Genomic DNA, 17284 nt, shown 5'->3' on the forward strand with positions numbered 1-17284 from the left:
TCCTGCTTCACCCTCCCAATCGCAAAGTTGATATACCAGGCTTCTTTAAGTTGGTATTTTTGTCGAGGTTTGTTTCTCACTATGGTGAGATGTCTTTAACAGCAAACTGCTAATTTTTAGAAACACAACTGAGGTGAGGATGCTGATTGGGCTTTCCCAATTATAAGAAAAAAAAAATAGATACCCAAACCTAAACATGGCTGCGACTTCCCTGGTGTCCTAACGTGCGGTGCTAGGGGCTTGAGGGATGCTTCACAGGTTGAGTGCTTATTGTTCTTGAGGGAGGCCAGGTTGGGTTCCCAGCTATCCACATGAGGCAGCTCACAACTACCTATAACTACACATACACAAACACACACACACACACACACACACACACACACACACATGCACACATAGATCTTTAAAATGTAGTGCTAGATAGAAAAGGGTATTTAATGAAAGGCATTGAAGGTACCCAGTGACTGGTACTCCACTGAAGATCCAGCCTACACTTAGAGATGACTGTTGATTCAGTAAACTCCTCTAGAGTACTCAGGACATTTCTCCTCCCTAAACTTTGAGGAATAGAAGGAAGGCACTCCTCGCCTGGCATTGCAACAGGAATGAAAGACTCTAATCTAGAGGCTTGGGTTATGGTCACAACAGGAGCTGGCATGTCGCCATCCTGTTGAATGGTTGCTATATGGTCTCTAGGCCATCAGAGATGATAAGAAAGATGAGTTCAGAGGATGTGAATATGGACCCAGGTCCCAGGTGCCTGCTCCCAATATAGAGGATTCCATGAGTACCAAGTAGCTGAATGAATTCATGAAAGCGAGACAAATAAGGTGTTCAGCAGTCAGCAAACTCAACTTTCACCATTTGGCAGAGGCGTGCATATTCTCATTGAACTGTGAAACATAAGGAAGGGCATATTTGGAGCAATTATTGTTGGTTCCCTGCCCAGTGGAAAAAGTGGCTGCTTGGGATGAAGTGAACCTAGCTATGAGGACAGGGAAATGTGTGCTAATGTAGGGGAGAGAGAAGAGAGAGAGAGTGAGAGAGAGTGAGAGAGAGAGTCAAACCTAAAAATGTACCCAGTGAAGGTTCAGATATGGGCCTAGTCCCCTGGCACAGACAACCTTGATATGGGGGGAGGGGGGAGAGATGCAGATTGCAAGATGATATAAAAAAGATATTCAACCACTAATCCATTATGCCATTTCTTCTGTCGACCTATGGAGGAGCCAGAGCACTGGGAGATGGAGAGAAAATATGGAAGAAGTACGGTGTAAAGCAAAGACTGGGGGGTCCCCTCCCACTATAGGCCATGCATGAGCAGACAAGGGCAGATGCTTTGAGTTGGGTGGTAGATGGCTAAGGGTCAGCTACATTGGCCACAGCTGGATCCAGGGGTCTCTGTTACCCATGAGCTCTCCCAATGATGGTGGTCTGTAGCTCCAATCTGGCATGGTGTCAGCATTCACAGCTTTAACAGACTCTCTCCTAAGGCAGCTCTGATTGTCCCAACTGGCATGGGGGATACATGGCCACCTGGACCCAGGCCCTGGGAGACCAGCTTTCCAAGGAAAGCCAACAGCGCGTGGCCTGTCTGTAATCTCTCCTTACTCGTTTGCTTCTTATTTGTTTAATTGTGCAGAAGACGTTTAGGTTTATTCATTTTGTCATAGGCTAGGATGTTCAAGTTAATGTCACTAGAACTTGTAAAAAAAAAAAATCAAATGGTGTCACATTGACTTCACAAGGGTTGCGCTGTGGACTCTTTAGATAAGCAACCCAACAACCCGATGGGGGTTAACACCCCTGGCCTCAGGCTCCTCCCCTAGTCTTTGAGCTTTGGATCTTCTGCTGGGATCTCAAAATCCCAACTTTCCAGACAGTACTTTGTGGGGCCTTTGGGAGGTGGCTGAGTTATCGAGGTTGGTTAGCAGAATGGTCTAGGACTATTAGACAGACCTTTGAGGCCCTTCCACCATGGGACGTTACAGAGACAAGGACTCTGCAGAAAAGAGTAGGCTAGATTCCAGTCTGTGGCCACCTTTATCTTACACTTGAACTGTTACATGTATAGTCTATTGTATATCAGCTGCCCAGTCTCCAGTATCTTGTTATAGCAAACCCAAATGGACCAGAGCACCAGTCACAGACATGAACACCTGATCATTCATCTGAAAGTCCCAGTCAAGTGTGTCCTAGAACTCAGTTTCCCTTGTGGAATAGTGTACTGAGCATAGTGTACTGAGCGTGTGTTTTATAGTGACTTTCCTGAGGAGTCTCGGTGACAGCCAGGGCTCAGCCTCATCAGCAGTCCTGCAGAAAGCATTTGAGTACTAACACTGTGTGAGATGAAGAAGCGCCATGGTAGCCTCACATCCCTTCAGCTCTTGCTTTCCACCAAGTGAGTTGTGAGAAAGGCTTTCTTCCAGGACTCTGCATTTCAGAATTATAAAGGGGCGGGGGACTGAGTGTGCGTTTGCCTGTGCTCCAGAGTGTGTCTGTTGGACTCTCAGTGCTTCTGACAGCTCACCACAAAATGTAAAACCCGGGAAGCATTTGAACTCAAATGGCTCTCAGCACCACTGACCACTCCACTGTAAGAGTAGATACCTATGAAAAGCTGACTTTGCATGTGCTATACATATATACTGTATACATATAATGCATGCACATACATGTACTATACATATAACATGCACATACTCACACAGGGAGAAAAAGAGTTTATTAAAATTGGCTCAGTCTGTCACTCATGCCTAAATCTCTGTCTCTACAGTTCTCCTGGGGTTTCCACTAAAGGAGACTCTGAACATTCTCTGTACACAACAATGAAGATACGCTTGCAGACATGAAAACGACTTTAACAGCCAAAAGTGACTTAGTTTCCCACTAGGAATTCTCAATTGAAGGTTTGTTTCACATTCACCATGCTAGGTCTCTCCCAGAGAGAGTCAAAGGGCAGAATCAATTCTTGTTCTGCTAATGTCCCTGCCAGCTTGTGTCAACCATCTACTGTCAACCATTTGCCATGATGACCACGTCAGTTATCCCATGTGCCAGTCTCAGGGTCTTTGATGTATTTCAACAAATCAGGCTTTCGATAATTTCTTAAAGCTACACACTGGTGCTTGCTAACTGTCCTGGATGAGTGACAGGTACCTCTGCCTGCTACCTGCCAGAAGGTGTCGGAGGAGAGGCTTAAAAGATCATTGATTTAGCCAGATGATCACATGTAAGCTTCCATGGGTATGGGAGAAGGGAGCTGTGTTATTAGAGTTATGGAAATATACTGTGGAGATGCTCAGTGTGAAGACTTCAGGTCAGCTAAGTGCATATGGAGAGTCCTCATTGGAAAACACTTGAGGATTGAATCAGTAATGTTGAGTGTATGTGGTTAGTTAGGGATATTGGTGTTAGGGACTCGCTGTTCTTGCATGAATAAGGTGTAGAAACCCGAAAGCCAGACACCATCAGCAAAGCGGCATTTCCTATTCAAGCCCGTCGATCTGTCTGTCTTTCCTTCCACTCCGTGGAGAGTCCTGCCACCTGGATCTGCCTCAGGCCCGGCAACTCTTCAGCCAGGTGATGTTCAGTGTGCTCCGGGTCTCCATCTCTTGGGAAGATGGCCAGGTTTTAGGACTCTCTCTGTACACGTTGCTACACAAGGCCATTTTATCTCATCCCCCTAGGAGAGAAGTGGCCGAGGCAGGGCTTATGACTGCCTATTTTCCTCACATTCCTATTACAGTCTGCTGTCACCACCAGAAGTAACCCAGTCCTTCACTAAGAGTCACACTGGTCTTTGCTGCATCACTCCAGTAGCTCTTCTTGTTGGGAGTCATTTTCCCCTTTTCTTCTTGCCCACATTCGCTTCTCTTGCACACTTGCACCTTACTAACCTGCGCCATCCCTAGTGCCTTCATGTCCTTCAAGCTGGCTTAGATAAGGCCTGCCTTCGGAATTCCATCTGTCCTTAGGCTCTCAAAGTCAGCCTCAGACTCTTCCCTCTCTCAGCTGACTGACCTTTTTCACGCATCTCTGAATTTCAGCCATACCGTCTGGGGTCGGGATAAAGTTCTCTTTTCCATTTCCTGTTCTATTTATCTGTGATGTATCCATGGCACATCCAATCCCCTCCAAAACTTAGTAACTTAAAATAAATGCTTTGGCTTATATCATATCTTACAGCTTTGTGACCGGGAATTCCTGTGAGATACGGTTGAGCCATTCTTTCCTTCTTGTGGCATCCGTTGAGACAGCTCTGTGGTTTCAGTTGGCAGCTGGGTGTGCTAGAGGCTTTAGGATCACCTGGATTATGTGCCTGGCACTTTGGTGGGGAGGTTGGAAGACATAATCAGTTGGGACTATCCACTGATGCATCCTCACATGGTGGTCTCAGAATGGTCAGGCTTCTCTCTGTGACACTGGCTTCCCTTAGACTAACCAATCAAGCAAAGGGAAACAGGAGGTGCTGGTCTCACAGACATGAGTCCACTGTCACTTCTGCCACAAAGTCCAGTTTTAAGAGAAGAGAGCCTTGACCTTATTCCTCAGGGTAACACAGCAGGGTGCACCACCACGGTAGGTCCAGCACTTGTCTCACTTGTGCCCTGCTAAGTTTTGAGTGTCCCCTCAGAACTCAGACTGGAACTTGGTTGTCATTGTGCCCGCATTAAGAAGAGTGACCTTAAAGAGTGGATTGAGCCTTGAGGGCTCTGATTTTGTGAGTTGATAAAGGCCATTATTGCAAGAGGGTATGTCATGGGAGTGACCTTGGGTAGACATTTCCTTTCCACTTGATGTAATGATGTAATGAGAAAGATATGCCAGTCTCCAGAACTGAAGAATTGTCTTCTGGTCTTTTATGTTTCCCAGTCTCAGACACTCTGTCATAGCATCAGAAAACATGATGTAGCATTTTCAGTTTTCTGTTCCAATTCTCCAAAGCTCAAATGCCTTAAATATTTTTGGTCTTTGGGGAAGGTATCAAGAGACATAAATCAAAATGAAAATAGCTAGTGGAAGAAGTTTCCCTTTATGCTTGCTCACTTTCTTGAAGAGGTATCATAGCTTTAGAGAAGAATTTAAGGTGGCCTTGATGGTCACAGACTAGAACTCAGAACTAAGCTGATAACCAAGGCATGGCAGGTTTGGGAGTGTGAGTTGCCACTACTCTTGCCCAGTGATCAACTGAGCCACGGCTATGACAGGAACAAGTCCCATCAAGAAGAAGCAAACTCATTTACCTCAGGGCCAGCACACCTCAACCTGAATATTTTAGTAACTCCCATGTTCATGCCGTGAGCTAAGTGTGATTTCTACATTTTAAAATAAGCGAGGGAATATCAAAAGAGAGTCTCCTAAAGTACAAAAAAATATGAATTTCAAATTTCCTTGCCTGCAGATGAAGTCTGATTGGAACATAGCCTTGTTCATTTACTTACATGGCATTGTAGCCATTTTCACACTACAAAGGCTGACCTGAGACTATCTGGCCTGCAAAGCCAAAAATATTTGCTATCTTACTCTTAACACAACAGTAATTAATTTTAACAGGGTCTCTCTAAGATCAATTGCATTTTTCAAAGATAGGTTTGAGGTTCAAGGTTCTAGTGAGGAAAAGAGAAGGCAGAACTTGTTTGGATGGTGCTACAGCTTGGATGTAGAATGTCCCTGGTTGAATGCTGCTACAGCCTGAGTGTAGAATGTCCATGGTTGGATGCTGCTACAGCCTGAGTGTAGAATGTCCATGGTTGGATGCTGCTACAGCTTGGATGTAGAATGTCCATGGTTGGATGCTGCTACAGCCTGAGTGTAGAATGTCCATGGTTGGATGCTGCTACAGCTTGGATGTAGAATGTCTCCCCCCCCACACACACACCAAGGGTCATGTGTAGAGAGGAAGTGGAAACCTTAAGCAGTGGGCTCTGGTGGGAAGGCTTTAGGTCATTGGGTGTGTGCTTTCAAAGGGAATTATGGAATTCTACGCTCTCTCCTGCACACTTATGCACCTCCTTAGAAGTCACAAGGGAATGAAATTTACCTTTCCATGTCCCCTCCATCTTGTATACCTCCAATCATCCTACAGATGGTTTCTAAGTTGTCTGCTCATTGGCAGCTTTGTCTTACAGCCCACTCTGCCACCAGCTCTGGTTTCTACCCCAGATCCAGACAAGTTCATCTCTCTGGAGCATCCGTGTAGCCCTCAGGAATCATAGCCATTTTAGGGTGGGCCGTGGCCCACTCGAAGACAACTTTAGAAGTCAGTTGTCTCCTTCCACCTTGTGAGTTATCAAACTCAGGTAACCAAGCTTGGTGGCAGATATCTTTACCCATCAAATCACCTTTTCAATCCAGAAGACACTCTCTTGTCTTAAATATGATAATCTGGTCTCTAGATGTAAGCTTTTCCCCAAGATGTGGTATGTAGTGGTTTCTGCTTTCCTGTTTTGTTTTGTTTTTCTGTATTGTTCTTTTTCTTTTTCTTTTAAATTCCATAGCAATTTTCTTTTTAAACCTCAGTACTCAGTCTGATAAGCAATGAGCTTTTTTTCCTGCCTGGTGTCTCCACCTGAGGGGTATAAACCACACCTTATATCCACAGAGTCTTACTTCTACCTACTCTCCATTGCAAAGCACCAGGAGGAAGCCACGGGATGTACTGTCTGCCAGGGTGCTGCTCAGTCACTCTCCCCTGAAATAGGATCTCATTCACCAGTCACTGGTAACAGGTTTTGTGGAAGTTCATCAGCCCACCTTAGACATGCTCTATGGTGAGGAGAAGGAGGCCAAAAGGTGGAAAACCCAGGTTAGAATGCTGCTCTGGGAGACTTTTAATGGCTACTATGGTTTGAATGTGTTCCCCATCAATGTTCATGTGTTAGGAACATAGCCACCAATGCAACAGTACTGGACAGCAGGGTTGAGTGAGAAGGGTCAGGGCTGTGGTCAGGGAGAGAGCAGGTTAATGCTGGACTTGTAAGGATGTGTTACTTAAAGGAATAGTCAGGACTCTCCCTCTGGTACAGGCACTCTTGTCTTCAGCCATGGGAAGTCACACTTAGAAGACTGTCACCAGATGCCAGTGCCTTGATCGTGGATTTTTCAACAGCAGAAAGAGGAGAAATAAATGGTTTATTTTTTGTGTGTGTAGATTATCAGCCTGTGCTAGCCTATTCTAAATTTGTGTGTGTGTATTATATAACTTGACACCAGAAAAGAAATCACCTGATACATCCTTGGCACCTGTCTAACAAGAATCCCACAATCCTATATTGCCTAGTAGAGCATTGCCTACTAGAGCAGCCAGTGGATGCACAGCTGGTCCACAGACCTGATCACATTCCCTGCTTCATCTCTTTCCATCTCAGTCACTGGCAATGCCATGTCCCTCATGCTCATGACTCCCATGTTGGTAAAACTCTGTTCCACTTAGGTTTCCCTTGAATCTTGCATTTAATCCCGTAGTCAGTAAGATGTTGGCTTCTTTATGCTCTGAACTTACCACCTCTACCATTCCCACCTTGTCCCAAGTCACCATCACCACTCTCCTGGATTGTCGATGACATCTTTCCAAACCGTTCTCTTGTGCCTTTTCATTCTGATAGACCAGATCATAGTCGTGACCAGCTTCCTGTCCATTGGGCAATCTCATTTCATCCCAAATACTAGTGGGGGTTCTCAAGGGGCTTCAGTCTGCCACCTAACCTGCAGCGCCTCTCTAGCCTTATCCCTCCGCCCATTCATTCTGCTTTAGCCTCATCTGCTTTGTTGATGTCTCTTTGTAGCCAGAGCCCTTGCACTTGCTAGGTCCTGTCCCTAAGAAACCCTCTTGATCCAGGAAACTGCATGTTTGGGCCCCTCACCTGATTCCCATCTTCCCAGTGCAACTGATCTTACCATTCTATTCTGTTCCGGTGTGCTGTCCATCTAATATTCCTTACTCAGGATCCCTGCTCTCCTGTTCTCCACATGTTTGCTTATTGTCTGCTTCCTCTCTTAGAACGTTGTCTCCCTGAGGGTGTGATTGCCACCTGTGTCATCAGGTGCCCTAGTGACTCTCACAGGGCCCAGCACATAGTAAATATCTAGGAAACTTTGCATGAGGTCAGTCTTAGGGCTGGACAATCAAGCCCCTTGGCTTCTTGAATCCTCTGGTTAGTTTTCTCATGATGATACAAATAGAAAGTTTAGCTTATTGTAGGAGATGGTCAATAAATGCATGTATAGAAGGAGCTGGCTTCTGGTTTCTGAAATCCATCAAGGCATTGATATTTCATGATGACAGAGTGATTTCATGATGTAAAGTCTAGAGGGTGAGTTTCCCAGATATGTGCCCCTGGGCTGTTGACGTCATCCCTGGGAACCTTTGCATTTCTACTCTGAAATATGGACGTTGCAGGACAATACTGCTCTCTCTCCACATGAGAGAAATTCTATCATTTGGTCCATTGGGTTAAATAAAGCAACATGCTGTTTAGCTTGTGTTGCCTCCTTCTGAATGTGCATCAAGGGCTTAAGCTCTCTGCAGACCAGAACAAAGTTTCCAGTTCCTTGATTTCGTCCCCACTGTCCTGGGTACAGTATGCCGAACTCAGCTGGTTGCTAACATGCTTTGTCGGCCCAACTAGCGATAAATTGCATTGAAGTCAGAGTTTTCCCTTAGTTTGAAGTCTGTTGTGTGATAAAGTAGTTGGAGGAGAATACTAGCATTGCCTATGTCAGAGGCCACTACACTCCTCCTGTACTGGCTTTACTTATTGCCATTCTGATCAATAGATGCTTTTACTGTCTAAGTTTAAAACATAGGAGCCAGTGTTACAGGCTACCAAGAAATAATGGAGTTATGTGGGAAGTCTTCACATGTTGTGGGTTGGAGTGAGGTTCCAAGTTCAAAGGGCATCTTAAGTGAAGGGATCAACATTAAGATTTATGCCTAAGGCTAGACCAACTTGCTTTAATTAATTAATGCCAAGAGGACTATGGTTAAATACATGAAATGAAAGATACTGGGAAAGGAAATGCTCTCCCATGTCCTAAAACCACAGCTTCGTGGAGGGTAAGGCATTAGAAAAATTGGCACGTGTTTAATTATTTGTCTTTAAAATGCTTTTCATCCTGAGGGGCCTTTAACAACAGCATTCTTCTTGCTCCGTACCATATTCAATGGAAGGAAACTTAGATCCAACCTGGTTTAACGTTCTAATCATCATACAGGGAGGGGCTTGGGATGTAGCTCAGTGGGTAGAGCCCTGACCTAACATGCAAGAAACCCGAGTTCAGTCCTCTGCCTGAACTCTTGCTAGAAATCAGCTGTAGTTTGGAATACATTCGAAACACCAGCACTGAGAAGTCAGATGTTCAAGGACATCCTCAGCCACATAATGGCTTTCGGGTTAGTTTGGACTACGGGGGACTCCATTTCAAAGAGTAGATAGACATTTTAGTAATAGTTGGTTGCCTTACCTTTAAATATTAGAGCTTTGAAAAATGTTCACTATTCTAGTGTGGTTTTATAGACGATATTACACAACAGAATAGAATATTTTCTTCCTAGAGCACAGTCTTAATTCGATAGAAAAAAAAATAAGTGCTAGTATTTTCCTTCTCTGTCTTTCTCTTCCTGCATTCATATCCACACAGAGAGGGTAGAAGTAGACGTATACTCACAGACACACATGCATACATGTACACACAGGCACATACACAGAATGGAGTGAGATACATACATTCAAATGCATACAGACACATACATACATGCACATAGAGAAGTAGTTAGAGGAGACCCAGATACAGAGACATATATACAACCACATACACACATGCACACACAGAGACGTATATGCACAGAGTAAAAGACAGACATATACATATATGCATGCATACACAGAGGATGGGGGAGACACATTCACACAGATACATACATTCATTCATACATACATACACATAGAGAGAAAGGCATACATGTATACAGACACATACAAACAGGCACACATGCACACACACATGTGTCAGAGACACAGACACACATACAGATACATAAACACACAAAGAAAGACATATACATACACAGACACATAGAGGCATATACACAGAAAGACAAACATGTATACACATGTGTGCACACACATACTTCATCTTGGTGAAGTATAATATAGCTTTAGTTTAATATCTCAAATACAGGTCTAGCCCCTTAAACCATTCTGTAGGAGGTTAGAGGATGAAAGGCCATAAGAAAGTGTGTGTCCCCTGCCCTCCGAAAGCTTAAAAGAATGTAGAAAACAAAAATCTTGAACTTCCGATAACACATAACACACAGCACATACATAGCATGTGACATATTCCATGCAAGCTGCGAGTTGGGTGCCATACAAGAAGATCACTGGCAGAAATCCAGAGGGGGTTCCTTAGGGAGGGACTGAGAGAGGAGACCTTGACAGATGGGGACAGCTTAGATCAGAGTCTCTCTCCTGCCAGTGGCTCACCCTTGCGTTCCACTGGCTTTCAGCTTGTGCGCAACATTTCTGGTATTCAGCCCTCACCTAAAATGAGGCGTCCTCACATGGTGTTGGTCCACAGAAAGGAATGAAACTGTGTGACAGCCAGGACAAATGGAGTCCTCCGGGGCAGAAAGAGAGGAAAAACATGGCATTGTCCCAGGAAGCGACGTGAGAGTCTGGGAGACGGGACAACTGGCAGAGACTCCACTGCGCTGTCTCTTGTCAACTGTCCAGCACTTCAGATGTCACCCGAGGACACCGCAACAATTATCATTCGGGCAGACACTCAAAGTGACTATACATTTTGGCTTGCTTGGTGGCCATGGTTGAGTCTTAAACAAAAGCAGTTGGGGGGGGGGGGCAGTGTGCAGATCTTGGGCCAGGCTTTCAGAGAAGAAGAAATTATGCGCCGTGACAAGCTGTTCCACTATGGCAGCAATGAAGTGGCAGCATTTCCAACCCTGTCTGTCAAACAGGCCCCAAAATACATCTTCATTTGTTGTTGGGCAGCTGGGAAAAAGTCATTAGAGATGTTAGGGTGTATCATCATGGCCCCTGATTCCCTCCCTTCCATGTAGCTAACCCTAACCCCAAGCTACCCTGCTACAAAATAAACAAACAAACAAATAAAACCCCATATCGGCTGTTCATCCATTTGTTTATTTGGTGTGTAGCTAAGGGTCAGACCCAGAGCCTTACATACTGGCAAGTGCTTTTTCATTGAGCTATATACCTAAGCATACCACCTTACTTTGCACTAACGAAAGCCTGGCAGAACATGGGCCAATGAATGGATGAGATCACAGCTTCTAGATAAGGGGCAGAGTTTTCAACTGCAGCAGTTGACCTGACATAGTCATCACAGCCCACACCAGTCTTCTCTGGTTTCTGTGGCAAATGGCCACACTTTGTGGCTTTATTGGGCTGGGGCTAGAGCTCAGTGGCCTACATGAGAGTTCTGTCCTCAGCACCGAGAGATAGTGTACTGGTTTATAACTATACAACTCTGTTCTCTTTTGTGTTCTAGAGGTTAGAAAATCTGACACAGGTGTCACGTGGCTAAAATCAAGATGTTCTCTTCTGAAGGCTCCAGGGGGAATCTGTTTCCTGTTTCTTCAAGTATCTTGAAGTTAGCACCTTACATTGGCTCTTTATCCCTTCCCTCTTCAAAGCCAACCCCAGGAAGTGAAGTCCCTCTTACATGGCCCCACAATAACCTTTGCCTCCTTCCTCCCCCCTACTTTCTTCACCCATTTTTTTGGACTCCTATAACATCAATGGGCTAAACTGGGGATTCTCTAGGACAGTCTCCATCTTATAAGTCATTAGCCACCCTAATTTCCTCTTGCCATGTGACCTGACTGAGTAAACTCCTGGGTCAGGCCAACTGGATCAGGGGTAGGAACAGAAAGACATCATCCTCCCTACCATATACTCTCACACACAGTCTCTAAAACCACCTAACGTAATAAATATGGTCAGCACTGGAGAGAAGCACCTGAGGCTCAGAGGAGACCAAGGTTACCTGGCTTTTGAAAAAAAACCACCTGAGATCTTAATTCCACGTGCAGCCGCCATTATTTGGCCCAGCAGGACAGTGCACCACACAGAAGGTCCACGTGCCTGGTATTCTAGATACACTGACTTTCATTCCCCCATCTGTGAAGAAACTGCTGAATGGATTGGCTGTTATTGAATAGCTCAGGGCATAAAATGATAGTAATAGACAAGACATTCTTAACGCCCCTTGCAGTTACAGCCTACAGGAAATGTACTGAACACCAGAGAGGGTGCCCTATGAACATGTACTGCTGTTGTATCCTGCATCCAAGTGCTGGAATAATGTGCAGCATGCCATGTGACACACAATTCTATCTGCAACCTTTCCCCTTTAGCTCACTTCTGAGTCCAGCCCACCTAGCCTTCCCCAATGATGGCAAATGTGTTGTCTACCTTAGTATGCCTGCCTTTTCCCCACTAAATTGGTAAGTTATCCGAAAGAATGATGCCAGGGTATTTGGTTGAATATGATATTTAATAGTGGTTTGGGAGGTAAAATATAGCTTTAAGAAAAATTGACTCAAGAGATGTATGTGGTTGCATATAATTGAGCATGAGTCTTCTGGGCTTCCAACAACTACAACTGCATTGTGGGTCAGAAGCTCAAGCCTACAGTGAAATCCTAAGCCTATGGATCATTAGACAGCCTCCATCACTACTCCCTTTCTTCCTTTCATCAAAGAATTATAATATACATGTCACTGAATCATCTCTCTCTTCCTACTTCCTTCCCTTTTAATCACAACAGAGAGGAAATTTTCCAGCCAGGCATTAAATTGGGTCAACAGCTAACCCAGCGTGAGTGTAGACAGCGGGTCTAGCAAGTAGTATGTAGACACAGGAAATGAAAGCCACTGTGCTGCCTGTATCCATGCACTGTGGAATGGTGCAAAGGCCCTATTAAGATGGAAAGTAATAAAAGATGAGAGGAAATATGGGCACCAGCAGCCAATAAACATTCCTGCCTTAAGAAAGCATTAGTTCCATGCAATGGCTTCTAATGCCTTTCTTGTAATCTCCCAAGGTAACCTTTGTCACCAAGAGTGGGCCTACAGGACTTCTAGGAAATGGCACAGTGCCTCTGAGCTGATCCGAAACCATTTATGGCAGTTGCACAGGGTTGGCTCAACTTTCAAAGGCTGTCACTGAAGGCGGGTGTAGAAGGATGTCCTTGACCCTGCCGTGCACTCATGGAAGTTGAAGCAAAAGCACACAGACCTGTGCCTGCTGCAAGAGGACATCTATTTCCCTCTTTACTGTGTAGAATGACTCAGAAATGCACTTAATAGCTGGGCTTGCGATCACAATGCAGTGCTAATAACTGTGAGTAAAGGCTATACTATTGGCTCTGCCTAGATCGTCCCTGGAGATCAGAGCAAAGATTCCTTTCTTCCTGTGTCATCCCTTAGATATGACTCTACATGGCTTTTGTTTTCTCTATATGAACCCATAGGACAATGCATTAGAAGGAAGTCTAATATCTGCCCTTGGTGAGTAAGCTATCCCCTAGGGCACCACTGCAGTTCCTTTGAGAGTGAACTTACAGGCCACAGAACAATCAAGAACACATAACTTCCTTCAGACCTCCCAAGGCTTATGCAATAGGTAGCATAAAGCCCTGGAATCATGTGCCTGACCATTCAGATATCTAGAGCTTATGTTACTCTATGTATTCAAAGAGATGGCATGTTATCCTAAACTATGCTATGAGCTGACCCAGAGTCATTCATAGGCAGTGGAGAGGGTGGTGCTCAGAGCCAGCGAAGGAGTTGTATGGCAGATGTGGTTGCAATAAGGTAGGGCCTAGAAGCTAAAGATCGCATGCAGCCTAGAGCTGCAAGAGCCAAGCCATTGAGTCTCTCCTAGGAACGTGAGAGGACTCAGCTTCTCCAGCCACTCCAGACTTCTCAGCTCTGGCAAAAAACAGTAAACAGCTCTGCTTTCAGTCACTAAGTTTGTGATCAGGTGTTCAGGCAACAGTGGGAAGCTAGCAGAGGCAGCTCGCCCTGCTTTCCTCCTTGGGATTAGCCACATTACAGGCTGGCCAACTACAGAAAACTTATCCTAATCTATCAGAGTAAAGTTCTACCGCCCCGGCTCCAACAAATGCCACCCGACGCTATCAACTCCAGCAACTTACTTCATCAAACATGGAATTAGCTTTCATATAATAACTAACAAAAGTATGCACTTGTCCGGTATGTTGGTTATCTTTGGAAGATATGCTTGCAATTTTAATGTTCTATGGGGTTTTTTTTGTTTTTGTTTTTCTTTGTTGTTGTTTTAATCCATTTAAGGAAAACATCATAAAGCTTGGAACTAAATGACCCAGCAATTGAAAACTTAAACAATGAAGACATTTAGCCTTGTGACAACGCCACGGTGTGTGGCCTAGTAGTAAATGAGAACGTAAATATGTTTGCCCAAAAAGAAGATAGAAAAGGAAAAGAAAAGCTATCACTCCAAATGAAATCAATTGTTTGGCGTTTTACGGGGGCTCTGGGGTGGGTTCCCCAAGGACACTCATGCTATGCATGATCTCTGGTTCCACAGATGTGATTAATTTTGCTTCTGTGATTAGGTATGTTACATGACATAGATTTATGGCCAGGGATGTTGTTTGGATGGGTCTGGCCTAATCATATGGCCCTTGAAAAGCCAAGCGCGTTCCCTGGTTAGTAGCAATTGAGAACTAGTTTGCGTACCTGGTTATCTGAAGGTTGAGGAGCCTGCATGTTAAAGTGTATGGACAGCCTGTGTGATCCTGTCCTGGACTCACAGCAGCAAGGTGAGGTGCCGGCCTTCAGTGCTACAGCTACAAGGAACCTAATTCTGATACCAGCACAAGTGAGTTTTCCTTCAGTACCTCCAGATGGAGGCCCAGATCAGCAGACGCTTGAGACTAGCCTAGGAGGGGCTACATGGAGTGCTAGCACTGAGTGGACCTTCTAGACCATAGCACGGTGGGTGCTCGCACTGAGTGACCTTAGAAGCCAGCTTTGATTCATAAGGCCTCTCTCTGTTCCTCCAGGGAGCAAACATTGGTTCTGGGGGAAAAGTGATTTTTAAAAATACCTTATTTTCTCACATCTAAACCAGTTGGGGATAGTTGAGGTATCTCAGAAGTCCTACTGGGAGAGGAATAATAAACAAAGTATTAGTAAATGCTTACCTAAAATACAAGTTCAATATTTGGTTTCTACTGGTTTTTGCCAGTCTGCTTCTAGTGCAGTGGTTTGGGGGCCGAACAACCCTTTCACGGGAATTGTGTATCAGAGATCTTGCATACCAGATATTTATATTATGATTCACAGCAGTAGCAAAGTTACAGTTATAAAGTAACAACAAAAATATTTTATGGTTAGGGGCCTCCACAGTGTGAGAAACTGAATTAAAAGGTTGCAGCACTAGGAAGGTTGAGAACCACTGCTCTGGCGAAAGACAAACTGAACAGAGGCAGGGAAACGGAATGGAAGGTCCGTTTTGCTCTCTGCTGAAGCCTAAGAACCGGGCATGGTCCTAGGACCTCAGAGGTGTTCAGTTAACAGGGAGATGGTGAAGTGGGTGGCAACCTCTCTGGGTGCTCACGAGGTCACAGCAAGGGAGGTTTCCCTGCAGATCCAGGCTCTTCCAGGCAGGTCTGATGAAGTTTACAGGACAGCTAAGGCAGATAAGGCTTTTCTTTCCCTTGTGCTGAGTCAATGCCAGAATGTAGCTCTGAGGATGGGCCCCCATGAAAAAGTTGACGGGGGCCTGCTTTTAATGTAAAAAACTTGCACCTCAAATGTCTGAATGCCGTACTGGGAACTGAGACTGAAGGAAGGACCATCCAGAGACTGCCCCATCCAGGGATCCATCCCATAAACAACCACCAAACCCAGACACTATTGCATATGCCAACAAGATTTGCTGACAGGAGCCTGGTATAGCTGTCTCCTGTGAGGCTCTGCAAGTGCCTGGCAAAAACAGAAGTGGATGCTCATAGTCATCTATTGGGTGGAGCACAGAGCCCCCAATGAAGGAGCTAGAGAAAGTACCCAAGGATCTAAAGGGGTCTGCAACCCTACAGGAGGAACAACAGCATGAACTAACCAGTACCCCAGAGCTCGTGTCTCTAGCTGCATATGTAGCAGAAGATGGCCTGGTCAGCCATCAGTAGGAGGAGAGGCCCTTGGTCTTATGAAGATTATATGCCCCAGTATAGGGGAATGCTAGGGCCAGGAAGCAGGAGTGGGTGGGTTGGGGAACAGGGTCGGGGAAGATATAGGGGACTTTCAGAGAGGAAACTAGGAAAGGGGATAGCATTTGAAATGTAAATAAAGAAAATATCTTTTAAAAAAATGACAGGGTCTGTCTTGCCTAGGCCACTGTGATAGGAATGTCACCTTGCACAATGGTGGCAGCCACGGGCAGTCTCTGTGAGCTGTGAGGGTTGTGTTTAACACTGGAGCCTGTTGTTTAGAAAGTCGGGGAGGGTGAGGGTTGAGCAGTTTGCTATGGATGCCATGGCAAAATGCTCCCTTCTTGGATAGTTTCAAGATGAGAATTGTATTTTCTCACATTTTAGGAAGCTGAAACGTACACGGGCAAAGTCCAGCAGGGCTCAGGGCAGGACGAGGGCTCGTTCTTCCTCCTCATCAGCCAACTCTGTGCACGTGTGTGAAGAGAACAAGCCTTCTGGTATCTGCTTTTTAAAAGATGCCAGTTGTTCTGCTTTGGGGCCCCGCCTATGACATCACAGTTACAGCCTATGATGGTTTGTCGCATTGGGCATTGAGCTCCAACATAAGAATGTTGAAGGGCCACAGACATTTAGTCCATAGTAGATGTAAAATGGGGAGACAGGTGCAGGGTGGAACCTTCAAGCAGATGCTGAAAGTCACACCAATGGGACCTTGGGGTTGCATTCTGGTATCCTACACTCACCAGGGAGCTCAATGTACAACCGGCCTAGGCATTGAAGAAGCTAGAGGAGAACCTAGGGGGAAGACAAGGAGTATTTACCTGGATTTTTCTTCCAAAAAGTAAGCTGGGCGTGGTGGCGCACGCTTTTAATCCCAGCACTTGGGAGGCAGAGGCAGGTAGATTTCTGAGTTCGAGGCCAGCCTGGTCTGCAAAGTGAGTTACAGGACAACCAGGGCAATACAGAGAAACCCTGTCTCGAAAAAAAAAAAGTAATGGGTCTTATCTTTCATGTGTGGCTGGAGGCAATGGGTAAATTTGGA

The 17284-nt window shown here is 45.2% G+C and overlaps 1 protein-coding gene and 1 long non-coding RNA gene across 11 annotated transcripts in view; one reads left to right on the top strand and one right to left on the bottom strand.

Moving 5' to 3' along the window:
- Nucleotides 1-17284, top strand: part of Rgs6 (regulator of G-protein signaling 6) — a 545511-nt gene that overhangs the window by 305835 nt on the left and 222392 nt on the right. The window lies entirely within an intron of this gene.
- 1700085C21Rik (RIKEN cDNA 1700085C21 gene) lies at nt 10135-16770 on the bottom strand. The gene is made up of 3 exons (NR_046045.1): nt 16620-16770; nt 15135-15190; nt 10135-11009 (listed from the first exon to the last, which is right to left on the bottom strand). It is a non-coding gene; the product is annotated as an RIKEN cDNA 1700085C21 gene (long non-coding RNA).

The sequence above is a fragment of the Mus musculus genome, chromosome 12 (assembly GCF_000001635.26).
Source record: "Mus musculus strain C57BL/6J chromosome 12, GRCm38.p6 C57BL/6J".
In the NCBI taxonomy this organism is placed as follows: domain Eukaryota; kingdom Metazoa; phylum Chordata; class Mammalia; order Rodentia; family Muridae; genus Mus; species Mus musculus.